Source organism: Uranotaenia lowii, chromosome 1, assembly GCF_029784155.1.
Source record: "Uranotaenia lowii strain MFRU-FL chromosome 1, ASM2978415v1, whole genome shotgun sequence".
Classification (NCBI taxonomy): domain Eukaryota; kingdom Metazoa; phylum Arthropoda; class Insecta; order Diptera; family Culicidae; genus Uranotaenia; species Uranotaenia lowii.
In genome coordinates this window covers 98,859,598-98,874,546 of record NC_073691.1, presented here as the reverse complement: position 1 = coordinate 98,874,546, position 14,949 = coordinate 98,859,598, and the positions used below count along the sequence as shown (strand labels likewise).

At 38.0% G+C, this 14,949-nt stretch overlaps 3 long non-coding RNA genes across 4 annotated transcripts; 1 reads left to right on the top strand and 2 right to left on the bottom strand.

Moving 5' to 3' along the window:
- Window positions 1-222: 222 nt before the first annotated feature.
- LOC129744996 (uncharacterized) lies at window positions 223-14,186 on the top strand. 2 transcript variants are annotated; one of them, XR_008737059.1, is made up of 4 exons: window positions 223-480; window positions 545-798; window positions 13,716-13,883; window positions 13,942-14,186. It is a non-coding gene; the product is annotated as an uncharacterized LOC129744996 (long non-coding RNA). The 2 variants fall into 2 exon arrangements; XR_008737058.1 differs by having other exon boundaries at window positions 237-798.
- On the bottom strand, window positions 3,270-4,478 carry LOC129745020 (uncharacterized). Its single transcript, XR_008737062.1, has 3 exons — window positions 4,197-4,478; window positions 3,862-4,131; window positions 3,270-3,790 (listed from the first exon to the last, which is right to left on the bottom strand). It is a non-coding gene; the product is annotated as an uncharacterized LOC129745020 (long non-coding RNA).
- On the bottom strand, window positions 9,159-9,784 carry LOC129744984 (uncharacterized). Its single transcript, XR_008737056.1, has 3 exons — window positions 9,600-9,784; window positions 9,405-9,530; window positions 9,159-9,334 (listed from the first exon to the last, which is right to left on the bottom strand). It is a non-coding gene; the product is annotated as an uncharacterized LOC129744984 (long non-coding RNA).
- Window positions 14,187-14,949: the final 763 nt, after the last annotated feature.

The window sequence follows — 14,949 nt, the reverse complement described above, 5'->3', positions numbered from 1 at the left end:
GAACTCGGTAATTTTCGTTTACTGTGTATATAGCGGTTTTGAAAGTCGCTATAAAGCAATTTCAAAACCTCGCTATAAAACTCTGCCAAAATGACATAAAACGTCAAGTGTCAAGCGTGTCAACGAACAGCTGATTGGAGTCACAATTAGAAGAAGAACAAGAAAACAAACAGCAGGATTTTGGTTCTGTTTCAACAATCAAAGGTAAATTTTTCATCATTTTATAATTTATCTTGTCAATAACTAATAATTTTGTAGCTTCTGTTTCCAGTCGGCTGCCAAAACTCACCTCATAAAACTCGAGCGTATCCAATACCGTTGTCTTCGCATCGCTTTGGGCTGTATGCCCTCTACGCACAACATGAGTCTTGAAGTTTTGGCAGGAATACTCCCTTTGAAAGATCGATTCAATCTACTGTCACTCCGGTTCCTCATTAGGTGTGAGGTCATGAACCCATTGGTGATCGTTAATTTTGAAAGGTTACTTGAGCAAAATTTTCATACAAGATTTATGTCTATATACCATGTCCTCATGTCAATGCAGGTAAACCCTTCTTCGTATTCTCCAGCTCGTGTTTGTAGCCCAGACTACGATAATTCTTCTGTCCAGTTTGATTTGTCTATGCAGCAGGAAATTCGTGGAATCCCGGATCCGCATCGTCCACTTCTGATTCCAAGAATTTTCGAAGCTAAATATAGACACGTCGATGCTGATAAATTGTACTTTACTGATGGATCACTTATAGAGGAATCAACAGGATTTGGAGTGGTCGGTGGCTGCACTCGATTATCCCAAGGGTAAGCCTTAAACCATGGTTTAATAGATTGGACCTGAGTCGGGATTTTATTCGTATATTTTCCCGTCTCATGTCCAATCATTGTTCCTTAGACGCGGTACTCTATCGTTTTGATATTGCTGGCAGCAATTTGTGTAGTTGCGGCCAAGGTTACCACGACATCGAGCATATTGTTTGGTCGTGCGAGGTCCATCTTGTCGCTAGAACGAATTTCATAGACTTCCTTCGGGCCCGAGGAAAACCACCCTATGTTCCAGTGAGATGTGCTGGCAGTGATAGACTTGGACTACATGTTCGAAATATATCTTTTCCTTAAAGCTATTGATCTTCGTCTATAATTCTTTTTATTTTCATATTTCCCTATCTATTTTCTTTTCTTTAAAAAAAAGTGAACTAGAAGTAAGCAAACTATTGTAAAAAAAACAAAAAGAGTTTGGCTCCTTAAAGCCTAAAGGTATGAGCCGTTTCAAATAAAGAATTAACAAAAAAAAAAAAAACTAATAATTTTGTTTTAACTGCTGCAGGTAAGATCAGAAAGTATGCAGACAGATCCTCTGCCTTGCCTGGCCACAATTTAGCCGTCAGCGCAAATTGTAAATCCATGGGTGATATATTAATATATATTAATATATTAATATATTAATTAATATTAACCAATTGGTTCCGGATGCTCCAGCAACACATCCATAGAAAACCGGCTGTGCCGTCGTATTAGCTGCCGGAACTGCTGCGCAGCTGTGGCGCTCCGGGGGATGGCTTTAATTCCGAGGCAAAACACCCGAAAAAACAGCCTCTTACGTCGTTTTGCCTTTTGGAGCTGCTGCCTAGCTGTGCCAATAGATACCGGAATGATGTCTCACGAATTTTCCAAGGAGCAACTACAGGTCTACGGTCTAATCGGGATTCGAAGGCAGTGAAACATGAATTGTTGAATAAAAAGTGAATCGCATTCTGGTGTTTTTTTTATTTATCTTGAAGTGCGAGTAACATGTCAACCAAAACGCCATTTTCTGATGGAATATTAAAAATTTTTAGAACATATTCAATTCTCATGAATTATAATATTGTGAATAATTATTATCCTTAAACTACAGCAATTAACAACATATTTGCATATTTTTTGTGGTAGATACTTAAAATGAGCATCTTAACAGAAATTCGAATGCATTTATAATGTTTAAAAATATATATTAATATATTAAAGTTTTTATTTTCGCCAAACTATACTGGGGCACGTTTTTTTCACTAGTATTTCGAAAAATCAACCGATAAAATTTCGAGCGCATCAGATTTGTGCTTGTGTAATGCGAAAAAGATCAGACATTTTAATTAGGTTGATCGATTATTTATTATGCTTTTATTTTTTGTCAAAATGTGGTCATCTTTTTTGTTTGTAACTTTGTCAGAAATTTTTTTCACATTTTTTTTCTATTTAATTTCAAAACCGCTGTCAAGATATAAAAAAACCATCAAACTGAAATTTGACAGCTACCATCAGCTCTTCACGAAAGCTGGTTTTATAAGGTACTTGTAATGTGTTCTCCAGAACCTCCTGTAGGTGGGCCTTTTTACACTTGTAAGTGTTTTAAAAATGTTTTAATGGGGTTTATATAACTAAACGTTGTTTTATAACGCAGTTTTGGAGTACCCTTTTAGTTTCTTATAAAACTAAAATTGTTACTTGGGTATCTTAGCTTAAGTAAACTGAACAATTTTCAGTTCGCTTACAAAAAAGGGACGTCTACGGTTACGGCCCTACATACCTTAACACAAAAACTAGAAAAGACCATTGAGGCAAAAGAAATAGCACTTGCTTCTTTTCTAGACATTGAAGGTGCATTCGACAACGCATCTCACAACTCAATCGAATCAGCTATGAAAAGACGAGGGTGCCACACAGCAATTGTTGACTGGACTAGTGCCATGCTAATAAATAGAACCATTTATGCAAGCTTGGGAGGACTTACAATCAGTGCCACTCCAACGAAGGGATGTCCCCAAGGTGGGGTTCTATCTCCGTTGTTGTGGTCACTGATCGTGGATGACCTCCTAAACAAACTTGTATCTATGGGATTCGAAGCACATTCGAAGTTATTGGCTTTGCAGATGACGTAGTTATAATAGTTCGGGGAAAATATGAGAACGTGTTGTCAAATAGAATGCAATCTGCGCTAAACTTCGCACTATTCTGGGGCAGGGAAGAGGGATTGAATATAAACCCTTCCAAAACTACACGCTAGAAATAATTGAACCATTTACGAATCAAAAATAACCATTTTTGACCTTTTCCCGGGAAATGTCATTTTATGAGTTCTCCATGAGAAGTCATAAAATGACTTTTAAGGGAGAAGTTCGAATATGGTTATTTTTCAAACGGATGGGATTCTGAAGGAGAAGTTGAAAAATGGTTGTTTTTGAATCATAATGCAAAATGAGGGAGAATGTTAATGTAGAAATAGTTCAAATCGGTTTTTTCGCAAAAAAAAGATAAAATTTAAAAAATTTTATGTTTTTCACATCATTTTATTTATTTAATAATTTTTAAGATGTTCTTAAAAAAATACAGAGAAAAGATGCAACGATTTTTGTTGTGAATCGGCATCGAACCACTTACTTTCACTTCTCTGTGCTTTCACTGTCCCGATCCTTTGGCTCTGCTAGTGATTCGGAAAAATAGGATCCGGGATCGCAAAACATAGCCAGGAACGATAGGGACCGGTAAATGCTTTTCCGGAAGAAGTCCAAGTAGAACATTTTGAGGGTATTCTGTTGAGCTCCTAGCGGATGATCAGCACCAACAGCACTAATCCGTTGTTCAGCGAGGTGTTTCCAACACTCCACAGCCGGATGATGTTTTTCCGGCAGTCTGACCCCCCAAATAGTACGGAAAATTACCGCATACCATCAAATTATCTTGGTGGAACAATTGCGCAGCACCTGGTCGGATTAATATTCAGCTCCCGATTATCTGAGGATCCTCAGATTTCGGCATCCTATTATAGAAAGGAAAAAAAAAACCTTCATCAGACTCAATTCCGAATATAACCAATAATTGAAGACTTACCTTACTGGACCAAAGGATGTTCGTCGGATTATGATTCCTAAATGGCAACTGGCATCCAGATCATGGATAGGAACTTGATATTCTAGCTGCTGTTTTCACTTTTCCGCTGCATCACACCAGCTATGGGTATATTCGGTTGCTCCAGCTGAGTCGTATAATCCGAAGCCAGCTCCAGAGTCACATTAGGTGGAATCCAGTACAGCTAAACGGGCTTATAAGCTCGCAAATCCTGCATTTGCAGTTCCGGCAAACTTTCCACATTTCGGTATCCTATTAGGGGGAAAAAAATCTTCATCAGACTCAATTTCGAATATAAAATACAATTGACGACTTACCTTTGGACCAGAGGATGTTCTTCGGATCATGTTCACTACTAAGTGGAAGAAAAGCTTGAATTTCTTTCTTCCATGCAGAACGCACCCGGCTGCAGAACAAATTACTTTCAACATGGCGGCGATGAAATGGCGAAATTTTCAACCATCTTGTGGGTTTCATTTGAGAACTACCAAAATGGTTAAAATTTCATAGGAAAAAAATAATAGAAAATAACCATATTGGAAGTTCTTCAGCAAAAAACAAAAAATGGTTATCTTTCATCCGTAAATGGTTAAATGAAAACGAGCGTGTACTGTGATAGCATTCACTACGAGACGAAAAACTGCACTAAAACCTCTAACATTAGATGGGGAAGTGCTAACCCGATAGGAAATACACCCTACTATTCACCATACTTAGTCGGCTCGCGAAGGGTGCGTCGGCCGATTTTCGATCATACTAATCGGCCTATTGTTGCAACGTCGCTTATGGGAGTTTTTGCTGGGCATCAGCCGATTAGTAAGCCGATTTCGTAGGCCTATCAAATAGGGTGATGAGTAGCATGATTGTGTAGGAACCGACTTAGTCGCCTGATTAGTAGAGCGATAAAGTTGATGAGATTTTCGACGTTCAGCTATTTAATAGGAGTATCAAACGAGCTATTCAGTATTAACCACCCGACTCCATCCGACTAAATAGCAGAATTGATTGGCCTCAAAAATCGATTGTTTTTCCTACCACCCTACCCAATCGTACTAAATAGCCGGATTGATTGACAGTAAAAATAGATTTTTCTTTGTACCACCAAACTCAATCCGACTAAATAGCAGAATTGATTGACCACAAAAATCGATTGTTTTTCTACCACCCTACCAAATCGTTCTAAATAGCCTGATTTATTGACCGTTAAAATTGATTTTTCTCCCTACCACCCTACGCAATCCGACTAGATAGCTGAATTGATTGACCACCAACATCGATTTTTTTCCTACCACCCTACCCAATCGTACTTAATAGCCGGATTGATTGACCTCAAAAATTGATTTTTCTTCCTACCACCCAACTCAATCCGACTAAATAGCCGGATTGATTGACCGCAAAAGTACCATCCGACTAAATAGGGCGATTTATGTAAATGGTTCATTTTCGTATCAAGTCCAGTAGAGGTATTTTTATTTTTCTGTAGTAAAAATGTAAATGTTAGGCGAAGTAAATTTTTGGCAGGTAGCCTGATGGTGGAGGCACGAACCTGCAAACTGGCTCATTTGGCAATGAGAATGCCGGAATCTTTGAATCTAGCATCCTACAGTAGCCGGTCGGGAAACGAACTATCCTGTGGAGAAGCTTGCCATCCAAGCACTGCAAAACTCCAACGATCTACAAAGGCTTCCGTAAACTTCTGACTCAACAGCAATTCGCACCTGAAGGTGGAAATCCGTTCCAGCTCTTCCACCCAACCGGTACAAACGGATTTCGAGAGCTGAATGTTTTTCTATTGAAATAAGAGGAAAACAATCAAACTAATTTCCAAAATAACTTTTTTATTCCATCAACTCACCTCCGATACCTCATCCAGAAACTGACCCACGGTGAGGGCGTCGTCAGCGATGTATCCATCTGAATCATGAACACCTTCGATTACGGCTTCAGGCATGCCCGGCAAACGTCCGGGAACTTGGTCAGGTTGACGCCGTCATGACGGAACCGATAGAAACCCGCTCGCCACTCGAACAAACTGCTGATGAGCACTGACGAACCGTGGGCCAAGCTTTCCCTTCGATGAACTCCATCACACAACACATGTCAAAAACTAATTCAGTTATGACCATTCCATACTAAATAGGCTTAAAGTTTGCCAACTGAATAGAGTCCTACGAAAACCTACTAAATTGACCGATCCCCCCCGATTACGTCGATCAACTTATTGTGCTACCAAATCATGCGTAATTGTGTGAGCCTACTCATCAGCCGATTTAGTATGGCACCTATTTCATATTCAAGCGTAGCCCGATTAATCGGCATACTAAATAGGGTCAATGATTTAGTAGGGTGATTCGTAGCCAGACTAAATCGGCACCCAACTAAATATGTGAACGGCGAAATTTTTCAACTGTCAAATTTCCTATCGGGAAACTTCGAATCACAAGTGAAATATCTAGGAATCATACTAGACTCAAAACTATCATGGAACCCACAATTAGAGCATGTTATAGCCAAGGCTACAGCATCTCTGTGGGTCTGCCTCAAAGGAGTAGGGAAAAAATGGGGACTACGGCCGAAAATTATCCATTGGATATTTACAGCTATAAGGGCATCCGCAGCAATCGCGAGTATAGTGAAAATGCTCACGCGTTTGATCACTCTCATACCGCACCGGGGGTTAGTATGAGGGTGAGCAAAATAGGGCCGTTGCCGTCGGGACCGACAAAATCACCAAATTTGCTCACTAGAAAGGGGCGAGAGCAAACATGCACTGAAAAAAATCTACCAATTAAGGCAAGTTCAACAAACGATGTTTATTAAAATTTTGTAATTTTGGTAAACAATTTGTTAATTAATTAAGCCATTGTGGCTCTTCTTTTGATTCGGTCGAATGTGCGGACGGAATTTTGTTCGCGGGGGGATCGGAAATGTGTCAAAGATTATATAGAGCCATTTTGGAAGTATTCTGTGCTGGCTCGAAAGAGGTGAAAATTTAGGCCCTCGGAATCGGTGGCCCAGAGTTTGATCTTTGCAGCCGAGTGGTCGTCGGAATTAGCATATCTTTGAACAGTGCAGAACTTGCAATTGACCAGCATCGAGTAACATCAACGTAAGCGAAAGGTTAGTGAAAAAACTGTTTATTTAGCGATTTTTTTTTTGTTTTTAATTTTTTTCTACCCTCCGTACAGCTTGGGAAAGTACGCAGCAGATAGAAGAAAAAACTTCACCGTCTGACCGGGGCCATGAGCAGTATCTTTAGCAGATAGGTTTGAACCGGGGCAATGACGCATACAATCCTCCTTCTCGCTGCGCTGCACCAGGGAAAATGGTTCCGACTCACTGAAGCCAAAGTCTTGGAACAGCGGCGAAAAACCTCCTGTTTGATAGTGGAACTCCACAGCAGCTGGCATATTTCGCACAAGTTCCGCTGAATTTCGGATGATTCCGGCTGCAACTGCACAAAAGTTCGTGCTGCATCCACAACCTGACCCGGTTGCTGGTCGCTCGAAACTGCGTGGCCCTGTTGCTGCTGTATGGTATCTTCAACCAGCATGTCGACTTTGGCGTCACATAACGGATAGTTAACAGTTAACTCGTCGAATAACCTCCAACAATCGCTATGCATAATAATAATTAATTATTAATAAAAATGATAATAACCGAAATTGAAGCGAAAAAACTATCGACTCCGAAAATTTATTCGATCAGTAAATTTAATTTAATATTTTCTGTTAAAGTTTTCTCAGTGCAATGCACAATTTAAAAATAATATGCTTCCACCCGGTGCGCGAAAGAGTGTGTATACCAAAATCGGTCCGCTGAAATGAGCAAAATCGGGCCGCGTACACTCCCGTATTGGTGCGTTTGCTCTAATAAGACATAAAATCTCTTATGCTTCTTTAGTATGGTGGACCAAAACTGTGCAAGCTACGGCCCGGAAGAAACTAGCGAAGCTTCAAAGAATAGCAACCCTAGCTATAACTGGCGCCATGCGAAGCACATCAAACGAGGCCCTTAATGCACTACTAAATATTCTGCCACTACATCAATTTATTGAACTAGAGGCAGAACGCAGTGCTTTGAGACTCTCCAAACATAAAACTCTCTATGAGGGGGATCTTACAGGACACCTAAAAATTCTGAAGATATTTAAAATAAACTCACTTATTGTAAAGAATGATGACTGGATGGAGCCCGTTTTCAACCTAGACATACCATACAATGTAACTATCAACGATAGGGACGTGTGGGAGTCAGGTGGGCCTACGGTTCCTTCCGGATCGATAAAATTCTTTACTGATGGTTCAAAAATGGATAAAAGAACTGGGGCAGGGGTGTTCGGACCTAGACTCAGGATCTCAATTCCTATGGGAAACTGGCCAACAGTATTCCAAGCAGAAGTTCAAGCAATTCTAGAATGCACTTTAGCCTGTTTGAAAAGAGGGTACAGGTACACAAGTATCTATATATTCTCTGATAGTCAGGCCGCTCTCCGAGCACTAAGTACATTTACATGTTACTCCAAGCTAGTATGGGAGTGTATTGTTGCACTAAGAAACCTGGCCATACGAAACAGAGTATTTTTATTCTGGGTTCCAGGCCACTGCGGTATCCTAGGGAACGAAGAAGCAGACCAGCTAGCTAGGGAAGGGTCTCAGGGCCTGTTTATTGGACCTGAACCTTTCTGCGGAGTATCGAGGAGTGCCTTGAATATGGAACTCAAGAACTGGGAAAGCACCACTATTGTCTCCAACTGGAGAACAGCAGAGGGAGCAGCTCAGGCGAAAAGATTCATTGAACCAAGCGCACGACTCTCCAAAAACATGTTGAAACTACACGGAGAAAAAAGTATAGTACTTCCAACAATAACTCACTTATATTCAATCATATTTCTGATTAATTCTCGGCTAACTATAAATATTAAATTTTCAATTATATATATAATAGAATATCTGATTGAAATTTTGCATTCAACGATACATACAATAGATTGAACTATATTCGTATGATTGATTTTAAGCATTCAACTATAAATATAATAGATTCAACTATAATTTTATGATTGATTGTATGCATTCAACTATATGTATAGTAGATTCAACTATATCGGTATAGTTGATTCAACTATATCGGTATAGTTGATTCAACTATATCGGTATAGTTGATTCTACTATAAATATGATAGATTCTATTTTAATTCTACGATTGAGTTTTTGAGTTCAATTTCAAATATTGTAGATTTAAATTATGTTTATTTTACAATAACAATATTTTGGGTGATGTTTTGCTTTCTTCCATGTACTTTATTTCAAAAAATCTCATAAAAAATAGAATTGTAAACTTTCAAAAATCATCTGGGGTGATCCTGGAGCTGGAACCGTAGGAACATAAGAGGAATTTCATATGCGCACATCAAATTGTTTGACCAGAGTGTCCTTCCGGGAAGGTTAGCCACCTACAAAAGAAAAAAAAATGAAAGAATATCAGGCGGAACTCACCGAAAAAAACGGAATTTTGGTTCTCACCGTAAAAATCCAGCATCCAGCAGCTACTGACAACTGACCCGTGCCAAATCACGTCCAACCAAATGATCCCCATCCTCGTAATTGGTTGTCGCCGCCATCAGGAACCAATCACTAGCGGGCGAGCTTCTGTGGATGAAGGAATTTTTTTTTTATGTTGCTGCCTCTTCTGACCGTTTGTCAGGAACAAAACCTTACCTGCACTTTTTCAGCGGGTGTAACGCATGCCGGACATGCCGATGCGCTGGTTGTGGTCGGTAGGTGAGAGTCCAACCGTGAGACGGATCCGTCAACTTCATAATCTTTGTTGCGATTTGTTGCGAATTTCTTCTTTTTTTCTACTGGATTTTCTGCACTCTCATACAAGAAAACTCAAATATATGCTAAAATCCACCTAATTAAAAAAAATCAACTTTATAAATATTTGAATTTTTCATAGATGTAATTAAATTAAATACACTTTTATAATTAGAATGACTAGTTCGAAAAATTGTTTTAACTTTACGTTTTATCTTCCGTGTACAGTTGAATCTATTATATTTATAGTTGAATGCCTAAAATCAATGATATTGACTATCATATTGACAATTGAATCAATTATACCACTACAGTTGAATCTATCATATTTACAGTTGAATCAATTATACCACTACAGTTGAATCTATTATATTTATAGTTGATTGCCTATAATCAACCATACAATTGTAGTTGAATCTATCATATCTAAAGTTGAATCAATTATACCATTACAATTGAATCAATTATACCATTACAATTGAATCTATTATATTCATAGTTGATTGCATAAGGTCAATCAGCAGTTTGTAGTTGAATCTATTGTATTTATAGTTGAACGCATAAAATAAATCATACAGTTGAATGCATTATATTGATAGTTGATTGCGTAAGGACAATTAGAAGTTTGTAGTTGATTCTATTATATAAGAAGTTGAATGCGAAAAAACCAACTGCATTTTGATTATTGATAAAACAAGCTGAAATAATTGAAACAACTGTCGTCTTTTTTCTCCGTGTAAGTAAGCACGAGTTAAGTACTTACACAGGTCTCTTGACCGGACATTGTCCATCAAAACAACATCTAAAACGGATAAACATTATTCAATACGATGACTGTCGGTTCTGCGGGTTCGAAAAAGAAACTGCAGAGCATCTTCTATGCAACTGCTGCGCCCTCCTAAATAGGAGAGAGCGTGTACTTGGGGCAAAGTTAATAAGCGCACAAGACATATGGTTGCATATTGTCGTTACAGGGAAAAACTTTAAAATCAGTTGAGCGACAATGGATTTTTTTCGGAGTAGGTACGTTAAACCTAACGTCGGAAGTAGTGCGCTGGATGCCGGGTCACCGTGCGATTCCAGCGCACTACTTCCGACGTTAGGTTTAACGTACCTACTCCGAAAAAAATCCATTGTCGCTCAACTGATTTTACAGCGCTGGACTGGCGACACAATATCAGCCCTAAGAAGGTTATATCATACATCTTTGATATCATACCCGATTGGGATAAAATGCTTAATCAGCAATCAACTGTCACTTCAACCCATAGTGCAGGTGAGCCTGATAGCATACAGTAACGCGGGGTAATTACCACAATAGATCAATTACTGGTCGCAGTGGGCTCTCCCCTACAAGGAAAAAAAAAGGGAAGGAAGGAAACTAGTGTGAGTGTGAACAGTTCGAGAGAGGAACGATCGGGAATGTAACCTGTCGTGACGAGGGGTGATCAACTGTTAGCAACGATTTATTAATATCGATATAATTTATCCATTCCTTACAGTTCAATGTCCAAATAATTCCTTAAATATTTTTCATATACCAAAGAAAAAAAAATTAGGATTGATTTCACACTGAAAAGTATAAAAATTCTTAGCAGTGTCGTAGATGATAACAACAATAATACAGATTGAATTTCAAACTGTTGTGAATCAAGTGAAAACGTTCTTCGGGTATCATTTTTATTTTGTTAACTCTTTTATATTATTACGTTTCGTGAATAATGGGTCGTGTATACTGTGCTGTTAGCGGTTGCCCAGTTTATACACATGGTGCTTCTTCACACTCATTTTACCGTATCTATGCTGCCCAAAGGTAAGATGAATTTGAAGATGAATGTTTGCACCAATAAATTTGTGATTTTTAGGCCTAATGAAGCTTGGGTTAGCTTCTGTAAAAACCCCGACATCACCGAAAATAGTGTGATTTGTTCACGACATTTCGTTGACAGTGACTTTTTCAACGTACAGAACAAATCACAAGGGTAAACTTTCAGAATAAAAGATTGTCTTATTACTTAAATGAAAAAAAAACTCTTTTCTAGCTTGTATTTGTCCTCACGACCATCACTGTTTCCCCCACATTTTCTGGATTGTGAGGTTGAGATAGAATCTTTTGAGCTACCAAGTTTTGAAGAACATTTGGATGAAAATATCTGGAACGTTGATGTTGCAGGAGAAGCAGAGTGCAAATCTTCCGATCTTGAATTTGACAATTTAATACCCCTCAATAACGAAGCATTGAAAAAACAGCTGCATATAATCATGATCATGACTATAATGTTGTGCCTGATATTGTTGGTCTGATGAATCAGTTGACAATTTCTGAAAGCCAGCGTATTGAGCTTAAAAAGAAGTTAAGGAGCAAGCAGAAGCAAACCACACAGAAAAAAATAATGACTATTACACGTGTCATTGAAAACGACTTCCTTTAAAATAAAACAACCTGTAATTAAAGAACCGCGTAATTTTAAATTGATTCGTCCGAAAGTAATTGAAAAACTATTTATATTTACAGCACATGTCCTGTAACAAAAAGGAGCATGACATGTACCGTAATTTTACGGGTCGAAACAAAATTACGTGTCTTTAAATTATGTGACGTACAATAATTTTCAATTGCACATATTTAGGTGCTCCTGGCATCCCAGTCAGGCACCAAGAAGGAAACGTCAAAAGTTGCGTGCGCGGACGGTTTAAGAGGAAAAGAAGAAGAAGTTTTGTTTCGGTTCTGTTTTGTGCCGGCTGCCGAGCCGGAGCAACTCCGGTAGCTGCCTCAATAGAAGAAACTACCGTGAACGATGGTCGGAAGTTTGTTCACCGTTTGTTTGTTACCTTGTATTCATTCTTGCGACCAGCTGTAGAATAGTGCTGGTTCTGCATGAAAAAACAGTTTGGACATCATCTTCTCAAACTGATCGCAAGTAGCTGGAGAACAGACCCAAAAATGTCTGAACCTTCCATGACGAAACCTTGCAAAGGCCCAGGGTAAAAGCAGTAATCTTTCTGGGCAGCGGGATATTATCAACGATCCAGAGATGTTCAAGTATCTAAAGGTAAGTGATTTATCCCGGCAGAAATCAAGCCAAGACTATTTTTCAACAAAATTTATTTATTGTAGATAACCGTAAAATGCTTGTTCCAAAATGAAAGGAAGAATCTGGAAAATCGGAGACGGAATTTGGAAGAAAAGGTATACAAAAGCTCATGAAACATTCCACCAAGCTACGTCATCCTGCTTCCAATGGGAGTTTTTGGTACTCCAATAGGAAAACAAACCATGAATCTCAATTGAAACGCATCGGGAAAGGTGAATTCAATCATTTGTAGTGTATAGTTTTTCTTTAAGATGAGTAAGCTAATTTTGAATGATAATTTCAGAACACAGTGAACATGATTCTGACACCGGTACAGTTCAACCCGTCTGCAAGCGAAATGGCCGGATAAAAGAAAACACATCAGCGAATCGCGCAGCTAGCAACTGTTGCCATTGATCCCCCGAAGGTTGTGTCATGCTTCAAAATTTATGGAAACATTCAGGCCTAAGTTGTTCCGGCAAGTTAATAATAATTAATCATTACTTTAAGTCTATTTGCAACTCACATTTCTAAGCCGAGGAATTCGAACAGCTCAAGAAGAAGATCGTTCAATACTTATTACGATAATATTTTTCCGGAACTGGAAATTATGTCCCACTTGATGATAGCCCGAATAGCCAAGACCATGGTATTAATATAACCGAACCACAATATTCAACTTAACAATAAACTTCATTGTAATATCTAAATCTCTGTCAACCACATTAGATTTTGAAACCACAATAGTATTTAAAGTCACCGTGAAGTATATCGTTGATTCAAAATATTTCATAGTGCTCGAAAATGTCAGAAGCACAGTATCACATTAATTTTCTGGTGATTATTATTGTTACTGCGTACTTTATGGTAGAATTAAAATCCAAACGATATCGAACATTGGTTAATTTCTGCTCTTTTTATACAATTCCATTTTTTCGTGCAGTGACTTATAAAGCGCGCCATTTTGTTCGGAAAAACAAAACAAGTACAGAACGTGGTTAATTTCAACTGGCCGGTTTGCAGTAGAAATTGACGGTCAGAGCATTCTCTGGCTGGAAGAAATAGCTCCCGTTGATCACCCGTTACCATGATAGTACTGGCAATAGTTCAGGTGAGATTATTTTTAAATCTTATGGCTATAGTAATGAAGGAAAACAATTCTCTTCCAGGTATTACACAAAAACATAGAGTGCATTTCAAAGAACAGCCGAGAAAATCGAATCGTGCCTCCGCAGCTTCTGGAAACGTCACGAAGAAATGACCTAGTAGTACGTGATTTAATGAGTGTTTTTAATGAGTGAGTGAACAAGTGATAGTGAAAGTAAAAAAGTAAGTTTTTTTTATTGTACATTAATAGCATAAACGTTTGTTTTATAATGATGTTTTATTAATAAAGTAAACAAAACACAAAAAAGCGTTTTAATTTAATATATACTTATGAAAGAAATAATAAAAACTATAATAGAACCATGAAAATTTACAGTCCCAAATATTTTGAAAATGAAATTCATGGTCTTTTCACAATGTTTTTCTATTCGGGAGTTTTTGCAGACACTCAATTTTCGGTTGCCACTTCAGTCATCGTTGAGTTGAACACGATTTCTTCTTATGGCCTTTGAACATTTGATTTATAAATACTAAGCTAATCGAGCTAAGGTAATGCGCTAGTTTTGCAGCTTGCCGATAATATGATCACCCTGTAAGTTTGTTAGATTATTGATGTGATTTGAGGCTCCGTAGTTCTATAAAGGCTAATAAGAGTCCCTAGAAAAGTCTTACATATTTTAGAATTGTCGGTTTGAAATAAGATAGAAAAAATGAAAACGGAAATAACCGAAATTACAAAACATCGGTTACAAGACATCGGTTAATATATGTATTTTGACTTTACTTTTTAAAACTTACTAGTAAATTGCTTGGATCTTTTCGAATCAAAATGTCGCCAAACTTCTTCCTGTTCCTGTTTTCTTATAGAATGTGAATGGTAATAATTTTTTTATTATCTTAATTATAGAGATTTTCAGCTTTCAGCTGGTTTATATAGGTAATAAATAAATTATGTATATGCGAATAACATTTTGTTTTATTCAACATTGAAATTTCACTGTATTATAGTAAATCAAAAAAAAAAATTAATTACGTGCATATTACAGGTAGCTTGGAAATACAGGTCATTT